Source organism: Spermophilus citellus, assembly GCF_964194105.1.
Source record: "Spermophilus citellus genome assembly, chromosome: 6".
In the NCBI taxonomy this organism is placed as follows: Eukaryota; Metazoa; Chordata; class Mammalia; order Rodentia; family Sciuridae; genus Spermophilus; species Spermophilus citellus.
The window spans coordinates 98295038-98320928 of record NC_138187.1 but is presented as its reverse complement, the minus strand read 5'-3'; the positions used below and the strand labels follow the sequence as shown (position 1 = coordinate 98320928).

General features: G+C 38.4%; 1 protein-coding gene across 1 annotated transcript in view; it reads right to left on the bottom strand.

Moving 5' to 3' along the window:
* The window catches only part of LYST (lysosomal trafficking regulator), a 159627-nt gene extending 138618 nt beyond the window's left edge, over positions 1–21009 (bottom strand). The window contains exons 1-2 of the mRNA XM_081297182.1: positions 20846–21009; positions 897–981 (exon numbers count right to left, since the gene is read on the bottom strand). The gene's annotated coding sequence lies outside the window, so the exon portion shown is untranslated. The remainder of the gene's footprint in view (positions 1–896; positions 982–20845) is intronic.
* Between the last annotated feature and the right edge of the window lie 4882 nt (positions 21010–25891).

Genomic DNA, 25891 nt, shown 5'->3' with positions numbered 1-25891 from the left:
TAACAAATGTACTACTTCATGTGGTTATGTTGTGAGAACACCACCCTCTTTACATTGTTCAAGACTATATACCATCTATAGTCACCACATTGTCACAATAAATCCCTATTATCTACAAATTACAAAAATTCTGAATTCTTCTATGCAATGTATTTACAAAATTTCCCTTGAGTCTGATTGTGCCAGCTAGCACTAACAGAACACAGGCAGGTTGACAGGGGCACTTCTACTTTGTACATGAATATTTGTTTCTTCCTGAAAGCCATGCTAAATTTAACTGAAGGCCTGTCAGCTATTCTGAACACCAAATTAAAAGTTAAACACTGCATTTTCTTTGAACTTTTTCTAATATTTCAAATACTCATAAAAGTACAAAGAATATATACATGAGGTTATAGTCAACATCCACATCTATCAAGCATTACATCAAGTTCAGGTCAGTTCATGTGTGTGTGTGCACATGCACCGATTTGTGTGTGTGTGTGTGTGTGTGTGTGTGTGTAAAGAAGTCAAATCTAATACAGGAAAGTGCGCCCACACTTCTACCTCCCTATAGCTAGTGTTTATCACTGCATGGCATGTTTTTATATTTTTTGCATGTTTACAGCTATGAAAGTATTCAGTATGACTTTTACCATTTAACAAGTATATACAAAAAGTCCTATATGTACTATAGGTGTCTGTACTTTGGCTTTCCCTCTCAACATTATGCTCTTCCTTTAAACCAACCTATAACATGCTACAGCATGAATAAACTACAATTTATATCTCCATTTCCACGAAGGGCAAGTTTAACTGCTTTTACTTTGGGTGTCATTAATTTTCATATAACACAATTTCAAAGATTTAGTTTGAATCAAGTCTTTCTGACTGCTAATATTTATTTTATTACTTACCAGTCTTTTAACACTTTGGTAACATTTAGAGTCAATGTAATTTGACTTCACAAACTAGATGAACAGTCTTAGAATAAAGCTTCACCTATAGGGAAAAAAATAGGATAAATATATTATTGGCAATAGAAAATTAGAAATAATTTTAACAAATAAAGTTCTCACATAAAAAAACAATGGCTACTCTTTATATATGTTGTATGAAATAGCCAATAAATTTTTTATAATTTCAGGGGAAAGAAAAAAAGAAATGCCTAACTAACTTCAAGTACTGAATCTTATAAGAGGGAATCCTAGAACACAGTGCTAGGAACTTAACCATAGTTCTCACTACCTCTTCCTTTTCCAACTCCTTGCAGCCTCCAGGCAAGTCACAAGTTGATTATAAAGGATAATCAGACTAGTCGAGGTCTTCTTGACACACAACCTAGAAGACACTGGACTATCACCTTCATACTACTGAGAAAGATGTCTTCACCTCTTCATCTTAATGTTCCTATGGATAGCCACAGTATTATTCTTTCTCAGGATGAAAGGTGTTTGAGGACATAAAAGAACTCCAAAAACTAAAACCAAACAAATATTAATTGCCACCAAATTTCATATCCTTGAATTCCTTAAATGGATTAATTTGTCATGTACAGTACAGAAAAAGCTACTTTTGGAATACTAAAGAAAAATTCCTACTTCTGGAATAGCGACAAGACGCTTCTTTTTGGTTGCCTGTTCTCCCCTTCTCTATAGTTTTTACTAGGAAGAAATATGAAAAACATTTCCTTATTATAGTTGTGCAGGTTTATTTTAAATCACATGGTTTTTTTTTTTCTTTTTTTGGTAAGAGTGATTGTAAATTGTTTTAAAATGCTCAACTCTGGAGCACTGTCTTGAGCTCCTGTACCACACACTGTTCTAGGCAAATGAGGAGGGAGCAGGCAGGAAATGGAACAGAGCTGTGTTAGAATACTCAGGGCTTTGTGTGAACTAGGAAAAACACCTTTTCCTGGTGGGTGCAGCCCACGTCAGCACAGACACCAAAGCACAGGCCTCTCACTCACTCCACTGCCCAGATGGGATAGCTCTGGAATGGAGTTCATACCCTCCTGCTTCCTGAGCTAATGGAATCAGGCATAAACTCTAAAATCATGAGGGAGGAAATTACCAAATTATGAGTCTAAAAATGGTATTCCCTTAATTGCTCTGACTACCAACACCCTCTCAGCTGGACTGCTACAAGGTAGAGCCATATATCTTGCAAAGCTAAAACAATTCCACCTCAGTGTGGCCATTAGAAAGGACTGACAGTCATCTAGAACTGTCTTTCTCTCTTATTGAGAGACATATTCTAGGCAACGTTAAAGAGTTTTACTACTGCTCTTAAACTGGCCTGGCTTACGTATCTGTTTTGCTAAAACCCAGCTTGGGTATCCATGGAGTTCTCATTTTTTCCAAGATCATAATTCTAACTGCCAGCAGTCGACGACAGCCTCCTTGGCCCTGCCATCACTCTTTACACACATCACTCTTTAAACACATTCTTGTTTTTATCACCTGATATTATACTAAGGAAGTTGGGAAGCATATATATTTTTTTAATTTTAATATTTATTTTTTAGTTTTCAGCAGACACAACATCTTTGTTTGTATGTGGTGCTGAGGATCGAACCCGGGTCGCACGCATGCCAGGTGAGCGTGCTACCGCTTGAGCCACATCCCCAGCCCGGAAGCATATATTTTTAACAGACTAAAGCTGTCCTTAGGACATTAAATCTATTTGCCTGTCACCAAACAACACAGACACCCTGTAGTTACTTATCTATACAACTTTCTGACTACTAGGTCAGAAGCTCCTTAAGGCCAAGGACCCTGTTTTATTACTTTCTGTCTTTTACAGTTATAATGCCAAATTTTAAATTCAACATTATTACTATAATTTTCCACTTCTAATACAACTTTTGTATTAGATAAATACAATAAATATGATTTGCCCCAACAATATTCCTATAATGGTTATATTCTTAACATTTACCATAAATGAAGGACATAGTAACAAATGCCTATAATCATATAAATGATCTCAGAAAAATTATAGGTCTCGCTTTCTTTCACATTATGACTAGTAAAATATGAACAGATAAAACAATTTAAAAAACCCCGACTTAATGTATTAGTTACAACTTCTAGTTTTATGTCATTAGTTAATTCTTCAATGTGTCATTTAGGGCTGGAGATACAGCTCAGTGGTGGCATGCTTGCCTAGCATGGGAAAGGACCTGAGATCAATACTCAGTACCATAAAAAAAAAATCATTTAATTCAAGCAATATTTAGTGATTACCTACTATATGCCAGGTATTATTTCAGGTACTAGGTATAGAACAAAAACAAAAACCCTATCCTCATGGATTCTAGTGGGGTAGAGACAAGAAAAAAAAAAAACCCACTATCACATACTGTAATGTCAGGCAGTGCTAAGTGCTATGGAAAAGGTGAAACAAAGTAAGGTACAGAGTGGTAGGAGGAATGCTGCTTCAGAAGATCTTAAGAGGTGAAACTTAAGCAAAACCTTGAGTGGAATAAGAAAATGGGTTCTATGAGTATCTGAGAAATTTGTGTTTAAGGTGCTGAGATGCATGCTTAATGCACCAGATATTGAATGCAAGATTTAAAAAGAGAAGTCAAAAGAGATTCGAAAGAGTGAGAAAAGTCATTCTGTCCTACATTTCAGGAACCAAAGATATAAAAAGAGCAAAGCAGTGTTCTCCTAGAAACCCTTCTCCTTAAGAATACAAGAGAACTTGCTGAGATGATGAGCCTGTTCTACATCTAACATGGCAGACAATATTCTTGTGCTAGAATTTTGTAGCACTGCTGCTGTAATGAACGGTAGGGACCTTGAGGATGAGTGTTGGTTCTAGAACTGAGTCCTGCCTGGGCTGAGCAAGACTGAGTCAGGGAGAAGAGGACCATCCAGCAAAGGAGAAAGAGAAGTAACATCAAGAGAGACAGGGAAAAAAGCCAGGAGAGTGGTGTCTTCCAGAAAACCAGATAAATAAAGTTTGGAACAGGAAGGTGTGAGCAAGAATAAAAAATATTGCTGAGACACTATGGAAGATGAAGATGGGAACACGGAAATCCTGACAGTCTCATCAAAAAATGGTTTCTGGGGAGTGGGAAAGAAAGACAAAGAAACAGAAGAAAGCAATTTAGACAGCCCTTTTAGGAAGTTGTGCCATAAAGTATGCAAAGAAATGGGTGGCAACTTGAGGGGGGCATAGAGGGCAGGGGATTTTTGCTTAAAAACTGATCCCAAGAGCATGATTATAAGCCAAGCTATAGACTGTTGTTTCAACAGAGAAAGGAAATATAAAAAACTAGAAGGAAAGATAATTGTAGGACAATGAAGGCAAAGTTAAGAAAACCCAATATTTAAGTGGAGGGGCAGTCCACCTAATTGAATAAGAAGGATGTCATACATGGGTACAGATGTAGCAAGGTGTGTATAATTGGCAGTGGGAAGACCAAGAAATTCTTTGCAGGTACTTCCAGTTTTCTTCGTGAAATCAACAGCAAGGTCATGAGCTGAGAGTGAGAAGTGGGGAGGAGGTGTTAAATTGATGGGCATAACAAGGTCAAAAACAGCAGCCCATGAGAGATTTCCCACTGGACTGCCAATGAGTTCAAGCTAAGACCGAATTTCACTGTTCAATAACTGTGCCCATACCATGATCTAATTCTCCTGTATGTCTCCAAGGACAGAATGATAGAATGACTGTCAAACACCCCATGGAAATCTATACTTACTACAGCTGCAGCAGCCTCCTGCCTGTACAGGTAGCATTCCAGTCAAAACTGGAAACAGTACTACCTGGGTGACTCATTGTCTAATACCCACATAACCTGTACTGCTCATCTTTTCCTTCTGTATATACCTGCAAATCTTTTAAATGCTCTCTCGAGTCTTTTGTGGAGGCACCATCAATACACTAGAATCTACAGAATTTACATTCCTTTTAATTTGAGGACTTTATCCCTCTACAGACTCTTACAAGTTTTCACATGCACCAGGACTCAAGGATTACCAGTTTAGCAAAGACATTAGCAAATCTTCTCAGAATCTGACCATAAGATGTGAACTTGTTTTTCTTACTTCTGCCTTTATTAGCCTGGGTGTGGATCACTCTCTTGTGTCAAAGACAGAAAACAGAAGCTGAGAGTTTCATTCAGGCTCTATATCTGATTAAAGGGTCAGTTAGTTAATAAGAATATACTATTTATTTGTCATTTTCATTCTCTATACATAAAATAAATAGGTCAGCCTTTTTTCAAAAGCTTATTATCTGACTAGGATTATATTCCTTTCTTATGATTTGTACATATATATTTTGGTTTCATGTCCTTCATTCTTCGGTCTGCATGTAAAATTTTAAAATCAGTTCATCTGGCCATTCAACTTCTCCCTTTCTTCCATATATTATTTTTAATTGTTTGGTAAAGACTCTATGATTGCTTGACAGCGTGAATCTCACCAGAGGCTGAAAACCATAAGTTTCTGATGGTATCAGTTTTCTCAGATACTTTAAGTTATTCAGCAGGATTCAGCAGCCTGAGCCTACCAACAAAGACGGCAGACTAGGGGAGCAGAAGCAGAAGCAGGAGTGAAAGGGAACAAAAGGATGGGTGTCAGAACAGTCCCCATGGTCAAACACAAGGTCAGGCAAATGTTGATAGACAAGGAGAAACTACAGGTAATCCAGAAAGTCTGGATCTCTGTGAGATGAAGGAGAGACAACATGCAAATGAAGGGTGTTGGAGTTTTTGGATACAAGCAGTTCCAGATGATAATGACATCCTGAGTGCAACTGTGCAGGTAGGTATCTACAGTGAAATGAAAGGTAGGTAACCACAAGGCTAGGTGTTTAGACACCAGATCTTCATAAGTTCTTAAAATGAAAGCTCCAAAATGACAGGGGTTTTGTCTGTTGTGTTTACTACCAGATTCCCAGCATCTAGAACAGCACCTGGCAAACAGAAGGCATGCAATTCAACTCACTTACTGAATGAATGGCATGGCCTTTCAGGATTCCCATTATGTTCCCTTGTCTGATTAAGTCCTCAGTGTAGGTCAAAGTTAGGTTCAGAGTACCAGGTCTGCTGATCATTTCCTTTACTTTCTAGAAATGAAATTGTCAATAAAATCATCACCAATGGCTTTGCTTTTGAGTGAAACTTATTGCAGACATCTGGATAGTTGACTTTGAAGTCTTAGCTCTGTTCTAGTTCTGTGATTAATTTCCATAATCTACTATCCACCGAAACATCAAACATAAAAACCTCAAGCTCAATAATAGGCAAGAAGTGATTCCTAGGTCACTGAGCTTCCTCCTGAAGAATATCAGTGCCAAGGGAAAGGGCTTTTACAGTTTCATTTTTCACAAACTCATTAATTCAATCAATATTTATTATTTATTAAATATTTCAACAAATATATATTAATCTGTTTATTCATTCTGTCTTCATTAGTTTCAGAATCTGTTCTGAACAAATATGCATGTAACCAGCATAGGACAGCAGTGAAAACAAAGGACCCAGAGGCAGCAGATGGGAATCCAGCCCTTCCCAGCCAGTCACACAGAGCTGTGTGGAGTTTGGCTTCCTCTTCCATAAACTGTCTAGCCCAAAGGGTACCTGTGTGGCTCCTATGACGTTATATAACACCAATAACATGGCTGGCCAATTCCATGGTTCTATTTAAAGCTAATACAAGCTGAACATGCTGTGAGAGTGCCGCCTGGAGGAAGGAAAGGGTCACTGCAACCTTCCCTCAGAACAGTGGATTCATGATTCAGTCTTCAGCTTTATGATTCAATCTCCAAGGCAGCAATGAAAATAAGAGCAAAGGAGTACTTGTGTTTTCCACTTTACCCTGCCTTGTGGCTTCCACAAAAATAAGAAAAAGACAAGAAAAATTTTATAATAATGAACATAGAAAAATATAATTTTTCCTCATCAAATGGTAATGCCCAAAGACTCAAGTCTTAATCTCACCAAATGACAAAAATTCTTTTAAATTTCCTTTTAAAATAAGATCATATGTTTTCCCAAGTTCATTAATTGCAATACTATTGAAAAATTACCACTGGATAGAATATTTTTCAGAAATGCTGTATGCTAAAAAGATGGAGACTGTTATAAATTAATTACAGGGTTATTTGGAGAATTAAACAAAATAATGCACAGAATAATAAGTGCTCAATAAATTCTGTTGAATCAGAATAAGCCACAATTGAAGCAGCAGTCTTCTTAAAAATAAAGTAGGTTGATATGGACTTAAATATGCTAAATCTCATCTCTCTGGAGTTCAATATATATTGATAATAAACTAGGGAACAACCTTCCCAAAGATCTCATATATTCTTTACAATACATCATTAACAATCAAAAAATAAAAATTAGAAGTAATATCATTTACACCATGTCACAAGTGACATGAATAAAGGAATGAACATGAATAATTTAAAATAATATATTTTCATAAAAGCAGAAACTTTAGATATCATAGTCTTTAACCCCAAACTTTATGAAGGAAAAAAAAAACCTGAGGCCCACAGGCCCAAGGTCACAGAACTAGTTAGGTCCCTTGACTCTACAGAGTTAAAAGACCTATGGTTTAAAGACCACATTACAGTTAAGAACATTCATAGATAAGAAAATTAAGGTACATGGAAAGTAAGAAATTTCCCAAAAGTCATAGAACTTAGTAACTAGGTCTACAGATTTTCTACTAAATGTTTTTCCTGATACTTCATAAAGTTTCTGGAAGAATTCTCACAGATAAACTATGCCTTTCAGAATGGGACCTGTCAGAGAATTCTAATGCCTAGCTCCAGCACCAAGTTCAGCTACAAACGCCCTGCTACCCAAACTTCTAACTTCCTGATCTATAGCTTCATGTCATCTTTCCCCATATGTTTCTGCATTTTTCATTTACACCAAAAAATAAGTGATCAGGGAAAAAAGTTGCTGCTTCTCCTAGAAAGAAGTAATTACCATCTAACAAGAAGTAGCACCTTTAGCTCTAACTTGAATTTCAGTGCCACAGGGATAAAAACTGCTTTGATCTAAATGTTTCACATTAAAAACAGAGAAATATAATAATCCTTAAGCAGTAAACATGGAAACAAATGGTTGTACTGTTCCTACATTTATTGTGTATGATGCATTCAGACTGACTTTACAGCACATCACTAACAATCAAAAAACAAAAATTAGAAGTAACATTATTTACACCATGTCACAAGTGACATGAATAAAGGAATGAACACGAATAATTTAAAATCATATATTTTCATAAAGGCATAGAGTCAATTTTATCTTTTGACTCAGCAATAGCAAGTGAGATCTTCTAAGTAAATACTGCAACCTCTTAATAGCTGGCAAAAGTGACACTTTCAGCTGTGATCTCTTTTCCAGATATTACTTTCTAAAGACAGCTATTTAAGCTGACATTAATTTATTATAAGCAAAACAATTATTTCTTACCTAAGTAAGCTTCTCAAAGACAGTGGAATATATTTTCCCTTTTTCCAATGTGTTTAATGAAATACTTTCAATATCTGTAGAACTGTGTGGACTGTTCAAATAAAGAACACTAAAAAATAAATGTATTAAAAGTATTTCAGGAGGGGGTGACCCCCATAAAAGTACCTACTATTTTTTTTCATATTTTTGGGAGTCAACAAACAATACTACCTGTATCCATTCCCCTCTCTTCGACCCCAGAAGTCTTGTTTACACTGTCCAATCCAGCTGCCTTGAAAGTCTGGAAGGAAGAGGCCACTCTGGCTCCTTGTATGACAAAGCTGGCCAAGGAAATCCAGGCACAGGGTAGCAAAACAGAATTTTAACAGAAATTCAGAGGAAGACACACCAGCATCTATCAAACTGAAGCCCTTCAACAAGTGGTTTATTTTCCCTAAAACAAAATGGGCAACCAGATACCTCAGAAGAACCTGTGTTGACCCTGAGTCCACAAAAAGGCAGAAAATTCTGAGACACTGCAATTTTAGTGAGTCTTCACTAAAAGGAATCATGAAGGCCTATCCACATAGAACTCCTCCACTGGCTTTCCACCCTAGTTGCAAGAAATATATAGAAGTTTCATGCTAACTAGCTCATCCATCCTCAAGGCAGACCTTTGGATTTTTATAGAATGACAACAATGATGGTGAGGATCTAATTAACAGCCACAGTGACTGCATACACACCTGGTGCTGCTGAAAGCACTATATATACATAGTTGGTTTAATCCTCTAATAATCTCATAAGTGCTATTATTTATTGTTTCACTTTTGAGAAACTGAAGCACAGAAAGGTTAGGCAATTGTCCAAGGGTCGTTGAGCTACTTAGTTCAGAGCAGGATTCAGACTAGAGCAATCTCTTGGTATTCTATATATTGACTCTTCCTTCCTCACTTCTATTTCAGTTTATAGCCTCTACCCACTCAGATGAGAAACCAGGATAGCACTTCATCTGGGGCCTAGATAATTCTCCCTCTTGACACCTTGCTGGTTCATGTCTCCATCAACTACTCTATGTTCTTGGGTACTTGACTTCCTCTTTCTAAGCCTCAGTTTCTTATTTGTACAAATGGGTTCCCCAGAGTACCTACATTTGTCATAAATGTAAAAATTCAATGAGAGAACTCATGCAGAATGCATAACAGTGCCTGGGAGACTGGAGAAAAATTAGTAATTATTAGATATTATCATCATTATCTTGAAACCGGCACTTCTCCTCTAACTATACCTACGGATTCTTAGGCCCTCGCCTCCTCTTTTCACTTGCAATACCAACAACTTCCTAATTGGTCACCCTGCCTATGGTCTGTTTTCCATCTAATCAAATCTTACAATTGCTGGGGCTGAGGTTGTGGCTCAGTGGTAGAGTGCTCGCCTCGCACGTGTGAGACCCTGGGTTGGATCCTCAGCACCACATAAAAATAAATAAACAAAATAAAGATATTGTGGCCATGTATAACTAAAAAAAATTAAAAATAAATAAAACAAAGGTATTTAAAAAAATCTTACAATTGCTAAAAAGGTAATTCAGATTTCTGGAGATTACGAATAACATTCCAATTTGTAGGGGATAAGATCTCAATTCCTTAAAATCAGAGTATGTAATATATGCCACCATCAAGTCTCTCCAAATCTTCTACCACATCCTAACACACTGCACTACCCTACAATTCCCCATAGGGTATCCTCTATATTATTCTACTATTTTAATCATGTTGCTTTTGCTACGGAAATTTCCATTAACTCCCAATTAAAAACTTCTCTGCACACCTCTATTTTAGCACTGTATTTTAAGATTATATTGTTATTTTCCATTCCTTAAGAGAGAACTAAGGACTTACTTTACTTAAAAAAAAAAAATAGGGCCTAATACAGTGCCACAAACAATAAGAATTCAACAAACAATTTATTTAATACTAAATTCAATAGGAAACATTTTACTGTTCAAATATTTTTAGGAAATCTTCCCCCAGCTAAGACTCTGAGAAATAAATAGGCACATTCACAAATGCCTTTCTGCATTCCACAGCAAGCACTGAAGGTATTAATGAAGCAAAGTGCTACACAAACATCTAAACACCTTATCACAATTATTTATATTAAAAAACCTTCAACATTAAACTTTTGGATGTTTACTCATACTATGCTAAAGATTATTATTCATAGAATATGGTTTTAAATTTCTTCAAAATCTACTATAGACATGATACATTTCCATACCCTCTGAAGAACAGTTTGGAGTCTTATACTAAACATGAAATGAAAACAACCAAAATCATTTATATAGCAACAGTATAATGATGAATTATTTTTCAGATATATTTTACTTAAAGTGAAAAACTTTGCAAAGTAGGTTTTAGAATACCGAAAACAGACACATAACTTTCAGTACAATCTGCAAGGATAGACAACTGTAGCTTTCTCCCGTTCTTCTGTGATCACATAGAAACAACACATAAGTTTCCTTTTAAAGAAAGAAAAAAGTAGCTGATGTAGTCAATCATGGAAAACTGTTTATTGTTATAAAACATTTCATAGGGAGAAAGGCAAGAACAAGGTGAAATTGAGATCCAGCTGTGGAACCCACTGCCTCCTCGTTGTCCAGGAAGATCAATAGACAGGGGAGAAGAGCACAGGCTCTGGAGAGCAGAGAAAAGACAGGGACATCAATGACATTTTCTGAGTAAAGCCATTTAAAATCCAACCCTCGCCTTCCCCCCACCACAGTGGGCATCATCACAGTAGTCGCTGTCACTGTGGTCTACATGAAGACACACATAAGAACACAAGGCAGAGTCATAAGGGATCTTGCATTGGATCTGGGGTTCTGTGGTGCACAGGCATCATTGGCTATAGAATTACTTTATTAGAATGATTTAAATGTTTAAGAAATTGGTAGTATAGTAGAAAAAGTACCAGACTAAAAACAATCAAGAGATTTTCAGGTTTTGTTTTACCTCAAACTCTTTAGGATGTCACACAAGTTGCTTAACCTTTCTGACCCTCTATTGTTCTTATATATAATTTTAAAAAACAAAAACTAGATGATCTTCCAATGTCTCTTTGGGTTGTAAACTTTTGTGACAGAATAATATTCAGAAACTGTAGTAAGAATGAAGATCTATTCAAGATCATGATCACACACTTTAAACATTTCCTTAAGGTGTACTTAACTAGGTTTTGTCAAAACTGGTATTCTACTTTTTTAAAATAAGATATTGAGAAAAAAATATATTTTAGTAATGAGGAACCAACGACATTAGAAATATTCTCTAAAAGTATAAAAAGAAAATACTTCAAGAATAATTATCACCATTACTATCCTCAGACACATTACTAAGAGCAAATTCGGAAAATGGCAAAGGGTTTTAATCTTTAACAAACTCTAAGTCAAAATGCAGTGAAGTTTAATAAAGTCTAGGCAAGTAAATATCAAAAGCAGGATAAGAGCTGTGAATATAAGCAGCTGTTCTTCAAGTTACACCAGTAAAACTTCCTTTTGCCATTGGCCAGAATACACTGAATTTTGCACTTCAATGAATGAACAACCAGAAGCAATAACAATGAATGCATTTTCTGAACTGATAGATGTTATGTTGCCCTTTCAAACAGGCCACATTTGTATGATAAATGAGGAAATCATTCTCATCACTGTTTTAATTTCACACTCATCCAAGCTCAGTGTAATAATTATGCTGTCGAAATGATATTTATGAAATTGCAATTGTTTTTCTTCTGTTCAAGGAATGAAGACAAGTGAACTACAGAAATAATAAAAATTATGGCAAGTTACATTTTGGCCAGATCAATTTTAAGAAAAGGAGAAGGGGAAAGAATTTGTATACCATATTGCTTTTTAGAAGTTTATAGTACTTAGCCAGGTACTGTGGAGCATGCCTATGATCTCAGCTACTTCAGAGACTGAGGCAGGTTGATTGCAAGTTTGAGATCAGCCTCAATAATTAGTGAGATCTTGTCTCAAAATAAAATAAAGGTCTGGATTTAATCCTCAGTACCATCAGGGGGAAAAGTTCATAATATTTACACAGCATACAGATTTAACTTCACTAATGCCAAATAAACAGAAATTACTAAACACTGAATCCAGCCAAAAATCAAATGTTATAACAAAATATTTAAATATACTTAGCTAGAAAAATCACAAATCTATTGAAACAATAATCTTGCAGGTGGGCTATGACTAGCCTATATGAAAAAACAGTGCAGAAAAATAGAACCCTAGAGGTGGTCCACACTCTATACATAAATTTTCCAATATTCCCTTCCAATTGGGAATCTGTCTCTTCAAAACACTGCCTGTTGGTTCCGGTTTTTGATAAATTTTAGCTATTATATAATCTATCTTACTTAATTTAAAATGTATCTTGATCTTTCTTTCGTTCTTTAATAACAGATTTACTGACTAGACATTACTGGTTTTATTTCCAGCTCCTTCCTAATTTTTAACCCTTCATCTTCACTGGCTTCTTTACTATCAACATTTTATTTATTTATTTTTTTATTTATTTTTAAAGAGAGAGAGAAAGAAAGAATTTTAATATTTATTTTTTTTTAGTTTTCGGCAAACACAACATCTTTGTTTGTATGTGGTGCTGAGAATCGAACCCGGGCCACACGCATGCCAGGCGAGCGCGCCACCGCTTGAGCCACATCCCCAGCCCTACTATCAACCTTTTAAAAGAAAAAAAAAAATCCTGCTGATACCTCCTCTTTCAAAATTATTCAAGGGCAGTCCATAAAGGAAGCTGTTCTCAATCCACCTCACCCACCACACCTGCACTGTGGCCTGGCTTTTGCCCACACTACTCTACCTAAACTACTCGGGCCAAGAACAACAATAACCTTTTGATTGCCAAATTCATTCCAATAGACATGTTCCAGTACTTATCTGATTTGACCTCTCTGAGGAAAATGAAGCATGAGATGTTTAACCATCCATTTCTTAACTCTCTCCTCTCCTGACTTGTGAGATGACAAAACCCATGTGCATACACATTTATCTGCTTTTCTTGGTTTTCCTCGGACCACTTTTCTGTCTCCTTGGCTGGTCTTGGCTCCCAATTGTCTCACTCACCTATATTCTCTTTCTTTGCGTTCTCCATTGACTATCTCAACCACTCCTATTGTTTCAAGATGCACTTCCAAATGTTCAACTCCAGATGAAACTAAGAAATTTCTCTAAATCCCCAGATATTTATAAAGATGTACCTGGACCATTTCAAGGCAATATTTTGGGGCTAGAGAAGATCATTTTAAGCTGGTGTGCTGCAATACATGCCCTTCTAGCTTGGGCTCAATTATTCATTCTCAACATCTACAGTCCCTTTCCAATGTACCCTCTCTGGATACTGACCATTAGTACAACCAAACATTTCTATTTGCCCAGGACAGTCCTGGTTTACACCTAATCTTCCAGAGCAACTATTAGTGACACTCTTTCATTCACAAAATAGCACCTGTTTGGCCAATAAATTACATGATTTCTCCAGGTACCCATCCATTATTTCTGATTTTTCAAGTACAACTAGGTGAGTCATCCTGCCTCCGACTTTATTACTCCCTACCCCTCAGAACCCTCACCCTGTTGCTAAGAAGCTTCCCTATAGCCTCTACCTTCACACAGAAAGATCACCTTACTGCTTCTTAATAAACCACTATATCACCCAGATCCCAAGCCAGGAAGACAAGTTAGTATTCCCCTGGTCTCCCAGGTGACTCACAAATCATTGTACTTCATTTGATCCAACATTAATATTATAGTATAGCTATATTTATAATTGGCACCTATTGACCTTTGAGTCAGTCAACTCTGTTATATGAATTTTGTCAAGTCTTTCTCCACAAGAGCTGATATTCCAGGGGCTTCATGATCCTTAAGAACAATTAATCCCAACACAGTAGACTTAAAGTGCTTCGCCTTCCTCTTCCTCAATAATCCCTTCTTTGCAGAAGACCAACATGGTTTATTAGCTGGTCACAAAGGCTTTGGAGTTAGACAGACTCAGGTACTTCCTTGTTGTGTGCTTTGGAGAAAGTTCCTTAATCTTACCAAGACCCAGTTTCCTCAGATGTAAAATATTGATACTAATATGGTCCTAAATAATTGTTATGAAACTAAGTATGACAACATATGAAAAGCATTTAGTGTAGTGACCAGTACACAGTGTCCAATAAATTGCAGCTTTTTACAACAGCACAACTGTTGTAATTAGCACCATTAATTTGGCTACCCACCATTACCAAGTTGTACTTTGGCTCTTATCACCTGAAACACCTCCAAGTCTAGAATCTTATTAGGACTCTCACATCACATCTGTTTTTCATCTCTAGTACTCCAATACTGCCATCAATCCTGTTCCTTACTCACCGAGATTCTTTACCCTCTTCATTCACATTTGCTTGGTTTGGTTTTCTTCCTCAATCAAGTAGGATGCCCAAGGTTCAGCCCTTCAGTTGGCAACCTTGTTACTGCCCCTCCACCCAAGTTCTCCATCACACCTTCCCCTCTGCTCCCATTCAGGTTCAGGTTCAGGTTCTGTACTGTTGCAGGTAAGTGGTGGAGGCAATAGCTCAACCATTCTGAACAGCCTCTTTGTACATTTGTCATTTCAAACCTGTCCCCTTCCCAGTCACAACAGTAACTTTTCTTTTCCCTGAAACATACCCCAGCCCATGTTTTTCCTTCTTAGTTTCAGGAGATAATCATGTTTCACAAAGAAAGGAGACACATCCTGGACACTTGACTCTATCTACATCCATTCACTACTTCCTTTGCCTTCTTAACTAGGAAGCGGCACCACTGCTCTCTAGAGCAACCCTTTCCCCTGGGTCCCATCCCTCCCATTTCCTTTGGTCAATTTTTGGTCAATTATTTTCCTTCTCATTTGACTACAATTTTGTTCCTCTTAGATATCCTCTTGCCTCAACCCATGAAAGTATCCCTGACTTATCCATCCTTAGAGAAAAATTTTCCACCAATCATATCTCCCTGTTCAAGCTTCCATCCATTGTCCTCCATTACCAAAAGTATTTTTAAAAATGTATTTATTAAATGAAGATGTTTTTATTTGGCTCAGAATCCCCCCACCCACTTTAATTCTATTAACTTGGTTCTAACAAAGGAAGTACAATAGTTAATTCCACCAAACTGAAGAAAACTGATGAACTTCACATCTTCAACCCCACTCTTCTATCTGTAATTTAAAAATTAACAATTATCAGTATCACTATTCACCCAGTCTAGAATCAAAGAATCAGATATTATACCTTTGGCAAATTGCGCATGAGGTTAGTTTAATATGATTTATTCTTTAAAAATGAATTCCAGGCCGGGCACGATGGCGCACACCTGTAATCCCAGCAGCTTGGGAGGCTGAGAAAGGAGGATCTCGAGTTCAACCCTAGCAAAAGTGAGGTGCCAAGCAACTCAGTGAGACCCTGTCTCTAAATAAAATACAAAATAGGGCTGGGGATGTGGCTCAGTGGTTGAATGTCCCTTAATTCAATCCCTGGTACAAAAAAAAAAAAAGAATTCCAAGTCTTAGAAATCAGTGTTTTCTTTTGTAATTATGAAGCATGTGGCAATCTGGTCCATTATCTTTCTAGAAATCAGTCACTGTCAAGATTTTCAATGTATAATTTCTCAGTTTTCACCTCCATCTTCCTCAATTTTTAAATGTAAAATCTGCCATTCTTCAGTTTTCTGACAAAAATCTTCTCTATTTTTTAGACCTGTTTTAGGTCCACAGCTAAGCTAAGTGGAAAGTAGAGTTCCCATATACCTGTCCCTGCACATGGTCTCCCTGGCTTTGGAAGTCGAGCACCAAAGAAGTAGATTTGTTACAATTGATAAGCCTACACTGACAGGTCATTCTGATCCCAAGTCCATAGTCTACATTAAGTGTCACTTTTCCTGCGTACATGCAGCAAGAGTTGGCAAGCATTCAGTGGCACATGTCCACTATTCTAACATCTCACAGGACAGTTTCACTTCCCTAAAAATCCTCTGTACTCTTTTTGCACATTATTCCTCCCTCCCTTCAACCCTTGGCAACCAATGATCTTTTCTTGTCTCCAGAGTCTTACTTTCCAGAATGTCATGTAGTTGAAATCATAAAGCATACTGCCTTTTCAGGTTAGCTTCTTTTACTTAGTGGTATCATTTAAGATTCCTCTGTGTTTTTTCATGGTTGAGCTACTTTTAAATACTACTTTATTAAGGTATCATTGGCACAGAACAAAATGAACATATTCATAGTATATCATTTGGTAAGTTTCAACATACGTGCATACCCATGAAATTGTCATCATAATCAAGATAGTGAGCATATCTAGCACTCCATTAAGCTTCCTGGAGCACTACTGTCCCCCTCCTTTCTGCCTCACATTTCCTTACCCCATACCCAAGTCACCATTGATATGTTCTCTGTCACTGAAGATCAGTGTGAATTTTCTAGCATTTTATAGACAGAACCACGGAGTATGTAGTACGTCCCTTTTTGGCCTGTCTTTATCCATATAGTATAATTATTTTAAGATTTATCCATGTTGCTTTATGATCTATAGAGCCTTCCTTAATTGCCAAGTAGTAATCCATTTTATGAGCACCTGTGTATTTTTTAAAACTTAGTGGCAGTTTCATAAACATTTCTAAGTATGTACAGAACTCTACTGTTAGAGTTGGCAACCTTGTTACTGCCCCTCCACCCAAGTTCTCCATCACACCTTCCTATTTAAAATAGCTAGAAGCTCTCATTTCCTCATCGATTTTGGTTTTTAGTTTCAAATAATCACATTTGAATTAAACAATGACTAGCATTATAGAAAATTATTTGATTCCTTTCTTAATTAATAATATTGATTTAAGCCTTATTCTTCCATGATATTAGGTTTCTTTGTTGTATTTTATTTTTTCCCAGCAGTTAAACTTGATAAGCATTCAACTTTTATCAGACCTCTCTCAATTACTAAAAACAAGACCAGGGGAGTTAAGAGGTACAAGGAAAACACAGGTGAGAAACAGTAGCAAAAGAAAGAAGCATCAAAAAGAACATAGTATCCCCATTGACTCTAAGATCAATTTATAACTAGTTACTAATCAGACACATTTTATATATTTTCAAGGTATACTTAGGTTGAAAATTCATTTAAAAAATATTAGTTTATTTTCTGCTCGTTCATGAAAGGGGCAGACATTAAATTCCAGGAGTCATACTTTTTAATTTAAGTTTTGTAGGTTGAGTTCTACTGATCCAATACTGTATAATCTGATGTAAAAAAAAAAAAATCTCCATTTAACATGTAACGTCCCATTTATAGACATCTTTAATGAAACAAAAGAATTGGGATAATCTCTGTATATTATTGATTTATTAGTAAAGTATTAAAAACCCAGGTAATTGGGGCTGGAACTGTGGCTGAGTGGTGGAGTGCTGCTCACCTGGCACGCATGAGGCACTGGGTTCAATCCTCAGCACCATATAAAAATAAAATAAAGGTACTGTGTCCACCTACAACAAAAAAATACATTAATTTTTTTTTAAATCCAGGTAATTTCCACTTAATTTCACAAATGGCAAAATGAAGCCACATTTGATAACATTTCTAGAGCTTAATTTTTTTAACCTAAGCTACGTATCTTAAGATAATCTAGAAAAAGATTAATCAAATGAAGGTGTTCAAATTAAATACAGCAACACATTAAAAGGATACTCTGAAATTCTGGATTATAAGGTTTTCTCTACTACTAAAACTAAAAACACATGGCCTGAGTTCAAGCAAACAAAAACAAAACTACACTAAGGGAAAGAATGACTAGGTTGCTTCAAAAGAACCAAAAAGAAAATGAGCATGAAATAAAAGCTGGCAGTTTGTGGGTGAAAAATATTATGCCCTTAGAATAGTCAAGGTAACATAAAAATTCCTGTAATACAAAGTCACTAGAGTATACTACTAATAATCTCCATTTGAGTCTAATTGTATTGTCCTCAAATTCACTTTCTCCATATCTGGTAGCCCTCATGTATCTACCCTACTTTTCTATTTTCTAAAGACAAAAATTCTGGTATCCTTTACATTTCTACCTTCAATTTATACATAAATTAACAACCTCTCCCCACTGCCACTAATTCTCTTCTGATCCAAGCTCCAGCATCTCTGGCCTGGATTATGGCAAGTCCCAGGTCTGGTATCCCTGAGCCTGTTCCTGCCCAACCCTGCCCTAGAGTGATCCTTTTTAAGGGTAAATATGATTGCACACTTTTTTATTCAAGGAATGACTCCCCTCCTTACAAAAAAAAAAAATCTATCAGGCCTTACTCAGTATGATCTCCCATCCCACTAACCTCTCTGGCATTATTCTAAGACTCCTAGTTTTGCTCCCTCTAATCTCAAACTCCTGCCTCAGGGTTTTTGCAAGTGCCTTTCCCTGTTTTCACACCCTTTCCCCAAAGAGGGCAAGAATTACCCCTCACTTTCTTCCAATTCAAAAGTCATCTTCTCCAGGAGGCCTTTCCTTGCTACCTCTAATTGCAACCCAATCCATTTCCTGTCTTTCGTCTTCCTTGCTTTTTCCCTGTAGTTCCTAACACTAACTGACAGCAATACCCTTCCTTTATTATCTGAGGTCCCCGACTAGAATGTAAGCTCCAAAGCTAGCCAATCCCTAAAAAACAAATGCCAAATGTCTTCTTTGATATAAGGAAAGTAACTAAGAACAGAGTAGGGAAGAAGAGCATGAGAAGATGACTAACATTAAACAGGGATGAGAGGTGGGAGGGATAGGGAGAGAGAAGGGAAATTGCTTGGAAATGGAAGGAGACCCTTAGGGTTATACAAAATTACATACAAGAGGAAGTGAGGGGAAAGGGAAAAATAATACAAGGGGGAGAAATGAATTACAGTAGAAAGGGTAGAGAGAGAAGAGGGGAGGGGAGGGAAGGGGAGGGGGGACAGTAGAGGATAGGAAAGGCAGCAAAATACAACAGACATGAGTATGTCAATATGTAAATCAGTGGAAGTGTAACTGATGTGACTCTGCAATCTGTATACGGGGTAAAAATGGGAGTTCATAACCCACTTGAATCAAAGTGTGAAATATGATATATCAAGAACTATGTAATGTTTTGAACAACCAATTAAAAAAAAATTTAAATTGAGACTATAAAATCAAAAAATAAAAAAAAGAAAAAAAAAGAAAAGTGTCTGGCACACTGTACTGTTCAACAATATTTACTAAATACATATATACTATATATTATATAATATATAAGTATTTAATGCAAATTAAATTACAATAACTCATTTTTCCTTATGCCTTCTCTTCTCCAAATCCTCCCATCTTTGCAGTACTGATATAGATGATAGCAAACAGCTACCAGAAAGCAAGTTGCTAGCTACTTGCAAAGCTCTTTAATACTGCCCATATTAATCAACTACATCTATAAAATGAAAGCTTAGAGTCAACATCTTTATTAGCATAAGGTTTCTGGGTGTGGAAGTTTAAAGTAGTAGAGCAGAAAAGCCAAGAATATTCAGGAAGAAAAACTCAATTCAGTTTGTCCTATCAATCGGTTAAACAAACCCCAAAGAAAAGTCGAGCTGAATTCGATTTTCAAGGAAACACTGGCCCAAATTCAACACTAGCATTTTCAACTCAAGATTTAACACCTTAAAATTTTCTATCCGCTTAAAACAAACCCATCAACTACCAGGCGCTGTCATTGGGTGTGTGCATGGTCTGCTGAGCATATGGGGATGTTTTGTTTTGCTTAACCCGGTAAGGACCGGGGCCGAGGCAGCGTTTCCTAGCTCCGGCTCCTGCCCTCCGCCGCGCTGCCCCGCCGGCCTGCACACGGGCACCGAGTCTCCCTGGGTAGTCTCCCTCACAGCCGGCAGGGCGAAGCGGCGCTCGGCCACGGCTCCGGTGATGCCCCGGACCAGGGCTGTGGCCTGGAACGGGTGTCAGGCACGCGCGGACCGAGGCGCCCGGGGACTGACAGGTGGGCTGGCCGCGGGACGGGGCGCGGCGGGGAGGCGCGCGGGAGCTGTCAGCCCCGGGTGCCCGTCCGCGCCCGGGGGTGCCGCGGCCTGGGCGGCCACCCGGCGAGGAACCAGCCCGCCGCCAGCCTGCGGCAAGTAAAGTTAGTGTCCGGGGCCGCCACGGGCACGTCTCGGGGCCCGAGCAGGAGCAGCCCGGGACCCAGGAAACCGGGCCGGCGCGCGGGCCGAGTCCCTAGCGTCCTCGGCGCTCCGGCCGCGATCCCCGCCCGGGCTGAGCGCCGCCTTCCCTCCAGGCCACGCTGGGGTCCGACCCAGCCTTCCGCGGCGTGGCCGGCGCCTGGCGGCCGCCTTTACCTGCTCCGGGACCGCCGCGCGCGCTCCCTCACCCGGAGAATCCCCAGTCGCCGCCGCCGCCGCCCGGCCGCCGCGAACTCCCAGCCCCCGCCCCGCAGGTAACCCAGGAAACCGGGCACACCACCCCTTCCTCCCCGCGTCCCGGGCCAGACCCGCTCGTCTGCGCCTGCGCGCTCGGTACCGCCTCACCCTCCCCGAGCCCCGCCCCCGCTGGGAGGGCACGCCGGGGTCGCCAGCGTGACGCGCGGAACCTCCGAGCCAATGGGAGGGAGGAGAGTGGGCCAAGCGGGCGGGGCTTGGCGGCGCGGGGCGGGGTCTGCCGTCGGGGCTCCCGGGCTCCTGGGCTAGCCGCTGGGCTACCCGGCGGAGCAGTGGCCGGCGCCTCACTTCCTCGCACTTGAGTGGCGGCTGTGTCAGAACACAGGAGAGCCGGCTGGGCTAGTGCAGCTTTGGGCACCTTCGCAGCGTCGACTTTTTCGGTCTAGCGGACTGCTGTCCTGGCTCGTGGGTGCAGGTCTAGAGGGAATAGGGGAAGGGGTCCGGACAGATGGCAGGGTTACCCACGAGGGATCTCGAGCCTCTCTGGGGCGGGAAAACCGTGTGGTGGGGTTACCTTAGGCTTTGTTCAAGAACTGCAGGGAGGCTTGCAAAGTCACAGTAGCATTAATTCAGAGCAGAAGTGTATTTGTCAGTTCAGCCCTTGTGTTCCAGCACCCGTGTGCACCTTGTGACAGGGATCCTTTGCTTCCCAAACTTTAGTCAGGCTTTGAACCTTCTCCTTGATCCATGTGTTCTCTTCCTTGTAAACTCCAACTGTAGCACATAATGCTGCCAAGGTAGCTTAGCATGAATCTAATTGATATCTAATTAAAATTATTCATCTCCACCTTGTTCATGCTGGCTTGCCTACAGCTAGAATCTTGCTAGGTTGGTTCAACTAGAATTCATTACCTTGATCTCTCCTCTTAGCAATTTTCTGACCATGGGCCCCTTTCTCCTTGCCTTAAGTTCCCACTTATTCCTAGTGTATTCAGAATGGAGCCCAGTTCTATACTGGGGTCTCTCTCCCTCTACTGCAATGCATTTGTCTTCACTACTTTAATTTTTGTCCAGCTCTTATGTTTTGTTTTGATAACCATCAGTGGAATATGTCTTAGTGGAGTCTCTCCAGAGCATGGAAGCCACAGGTTAAATGCAGGATGTTTTAGCTGCATTGTAGACTGCAGGGTTCAGCAAGAACTTGACAGACTGCTGCTGTGGGCAGTTCTCCATTTCAGGGACACCCCTCCTCACTTTGCAGCCACTGTTACAAGCCTGTAGAATGTCAGAGGTGAAAAAGGGCTTGAACTATAAAGATACAGTTTGTATCATTCAGTAGTTTTCAAGTTCTACTGAATAATACAATATGTAAGCAAAAAGTCTACAAATTGGTAGAAATTGCCGTAGAATCAACAATTCTGATAACTTTTTTCCACACAGGAATCAGGAAATAGAAATGATTCAAGATGTTATGTCCAAAGGCTACAAAGGAAAGGCAACTCTGAATTCCTCAGCTCACAGCTGGCCCAGTGACAAGCAAAGTAAATAGTTGTCCATTGATGTGGTTTAAAGGGGCTCTCCAGAAATTTCCCCACTTTAAAAAAATCTCCGCTGTGACTCTGATGTTTAACCATTAGCAGTTCATATCTTTAGGTAGAGGTTACCCACTTCCCAGCCCACAGTCTTTTAAAGTGTAAATACTCCAAAAATGGACAACATACAAAGTCTTTAACAATTTAATAAAAGGGACACCTCCAAGAAATGGGCACTCATTTAACAAATATATAATAAGAACCTACTGTGTGCTAGGTACTGTACCAGGCACTGCAGATATTTTGGTGCCTGTAAACTCAAAGAGGAAGAGGAAGTCAAACTTGACCTGTTTCACAATTTAACCCAGGGCTGAATCTACTCTCATTTATATATCAACTTTTCTTTTTTTATTTATTTATTTATTTTTATTTTTTAGTTCTCGGTGGACACAACATCTTTGTTGGTATGTGGTGCTGAGGATCGAACCCCGGCCGCACGCATGCCAGGCGAGCGCGCTACCGCTTGAGCCACATCCCCAGCTCCTATATATCAACTTTTCATTAGCTAAATCTTAAAATGCCTTTTTTATAATTAACAGAAGTGTCAAGTAACTTTCTGTTTCTCTTGAATGGAAAGTAACAGATAATCACAATTCTATTAAAGCAAATGATATTTGGCCCATGAAGTGTTTTTATTTGTAAAAGATACAAAGTAAAATCATTTGTGATTATTCTTTCCTCTGTATAGCAGAGTCATAAAGCATTTTAACCAAATGACTACAGTACTGATTTTGTTCAGGAGCACCTTAGAATATTAAGTATTCATATTAGATAAAACTTAGTTTTGGCTGGGCATGTTAGTACATGTTTGTAATCCCAACAATTTAGGAGGCTAAGGAAGGAGGATTGCAAGTTTGAATCCATCCTGGGCAACTTAGCAAGACAAAAAGTAAAAAGGGCTGAGGATATAGCTCAATGGTAGGTCACTTGCCCAGCATGCACAAATTTTGGGTTCAATCCCCCATGCTGCAACAAGAAGGAGAAGACAAAAAGGAAATGCCCTTAGTTAAAAGTTTTAAATGAGCACCAAAAAAAAAGCGTAATTGAGAATATGCAAAAGAAGGAAAAATATAGACGGAAGTCTACCTACATATATATAACATACTGGAAAAATTTCTAAAGAGGTAAATTATCTATAATTTGACTCTAAAATGATCTTATAATATCAAGGCTTAAAATATGCAGTTAATGTAAATATGCACAGTTTCACATTTTGTTATTCCCTACAATTTCTTAAAAATTTTCCATGAACAGATATGTAAATCAGATCATGTCACATCTCTGCTCATAAACCTGCAGTTGCTCCCCATTTCCTGTAGGTAAAAACCAAAGCCCTCACAATGATCTTCAAGAGCTCAAATTGTCTGGCCCCCACACCCTCATCACTTCCTACTCTCTAGGCACTGCAGATGCACTGGGCTCTATGCTATTAACAAACATGCCAAACAGGTCCCCTCTGCATTGCCTGGTCCCTCCATGTGAGGTGCATTTTATCCAGATGGCACAAGGAGATCTCCCTTGTCTCCTTGCTGTCTGTGCTCTTACTTTCTCTCTCAAGGAGGCCCACACTCAGGACTGCCCTTAAACATAGGCAGGACAGGCCTCTGCCCTGGGACTTGAATTTCCCTCAGAAGAAAAATTCCCCTAAAATAAGTTTATTAAAAAACATAGGCTACCTGTCTCTTGAGATCTGGTACTGAGTTGGTATCCTGTAGCTTAAAACTCTATAAACATCATCTCTCTCATAGCACCTACCAGTTTCTAACATATTACATAATTTACCTATTCATTATGCTTATTTTTATTGTCATCCCCATTTAGACTGTAGAATTCCCAAGGCAGCAATCTTCGTTCTATTTAGGATGTACCCCAAGCACCAGAACAGTGCCTGAGATTTTGTAGTCAATCAATAAATATTTGGATGAATGCTTTAATTAATTTAGAAAATTTTGTTTACAATTAAAATAACTATTCAAAGAGTAAAATTAATCATAATCTTGAGATAAAGTTCTGCTGCTTAAATGCCTACTTCCATGTGCTAAAAAGGAAATAGATTTGGGTAGTGGTAGAAAGAATATAGGACTGCAATTTCTGTAACAATAGCATGGTCAAATTGTACAGATAGGTCCTGGGGTCATGGCTCAGTGGTAAAGCGCTTGCCTAGCATGTGTGAGGCACTGGGTTCTATTCTCAGCACTGCATATTAATAAATAAAGGTCCATCGACAACTAAAAAAGTATTTTAAAAAATTATACAGATAGTTAAAATCATACATTTAACTAAAGACCAAGTAATTTTTACATTTAAACAATTATAGACAGCTGGGAGTGATGGTGCATGCCTATAATTCCAGCAGCTTGGGAGACTGAGGCAGGAGGATCATGAGTTCAAAGCCAGCCTCAGCAACTTAGCAAAGTGCTAAGCAACTCAGACTGTGTCTCTAAATAAAATACAAAAAAAGACTGAGGATGTGGCTCAGTGGTCAAGTGCCCCTGAGTTCAATCCTTGGGACCCGCCCCCCAAAAATTTAGTTTTAGAGTGCTTTATTTTATTAGGATATATGTAAATCTTTTTTATATGTTATTTTAGTAGGTACCTCAAAACTTTATTGAAGTGGTGAATTAATGATTCGTGTCTTCATTTAGTTGATAGCAACATTTTGTAAACATTATCAGATTGGATTTTAGTAAGCTTCTTTTGCGTCATTTTTCTCTACTAAATCACCAATAGCATTTTAAATCCAAACATCTATACTGTCCTCAAAAACTCATGTCATTGCATTAAAAGATTTGTAAATATAAAAAAAATAGTGTTTGAGATGACCTTTTCAACCAGCTAGAAGTGTCAAAAACCAGTCCGAATTTCCTACTTTGCTGTGGAAACTTCTGCGAAGTGACTCGGTATTCTCCTTTCACATGTGGGAAAGACCTGCTGTGGGCAACCTGTCACAGATTCTCATAAAAGCGTTTCTTTCTTTTTAAATTTCTGACTTGTTTTTCTGCTTATTTTTAAATTTCTGACTTGCTTATCTGCTTATTGGAAATATGTACTATAGTAATAATTTTAAACATTAGAAATACATATAATGTAGAAGATGAAAAGTATTCTATTAGAACAAATTAAAAAATATATAATTAAAACAGTGAAAAAAAAAAGTGTTCTGTGATCTCATTCCAAAGTGAATCACTGGTAATTTACACATATGCCCACAGATGTTTCAGTACACACACACAATCATTATTCTTGTCATTATTACTATTGCCATCACTGTCATGAATAAAAAGGAGGTATGTATTTTGTTGAGCTTAATTCTTGGCTTAGGTATTTACTTGGCATTTCTTATTTGAATAGCAAATATTTATCTGTCCTAATTCCTGATATATTCCTGCGGTCAACACGTTTCTGATTAACTTAC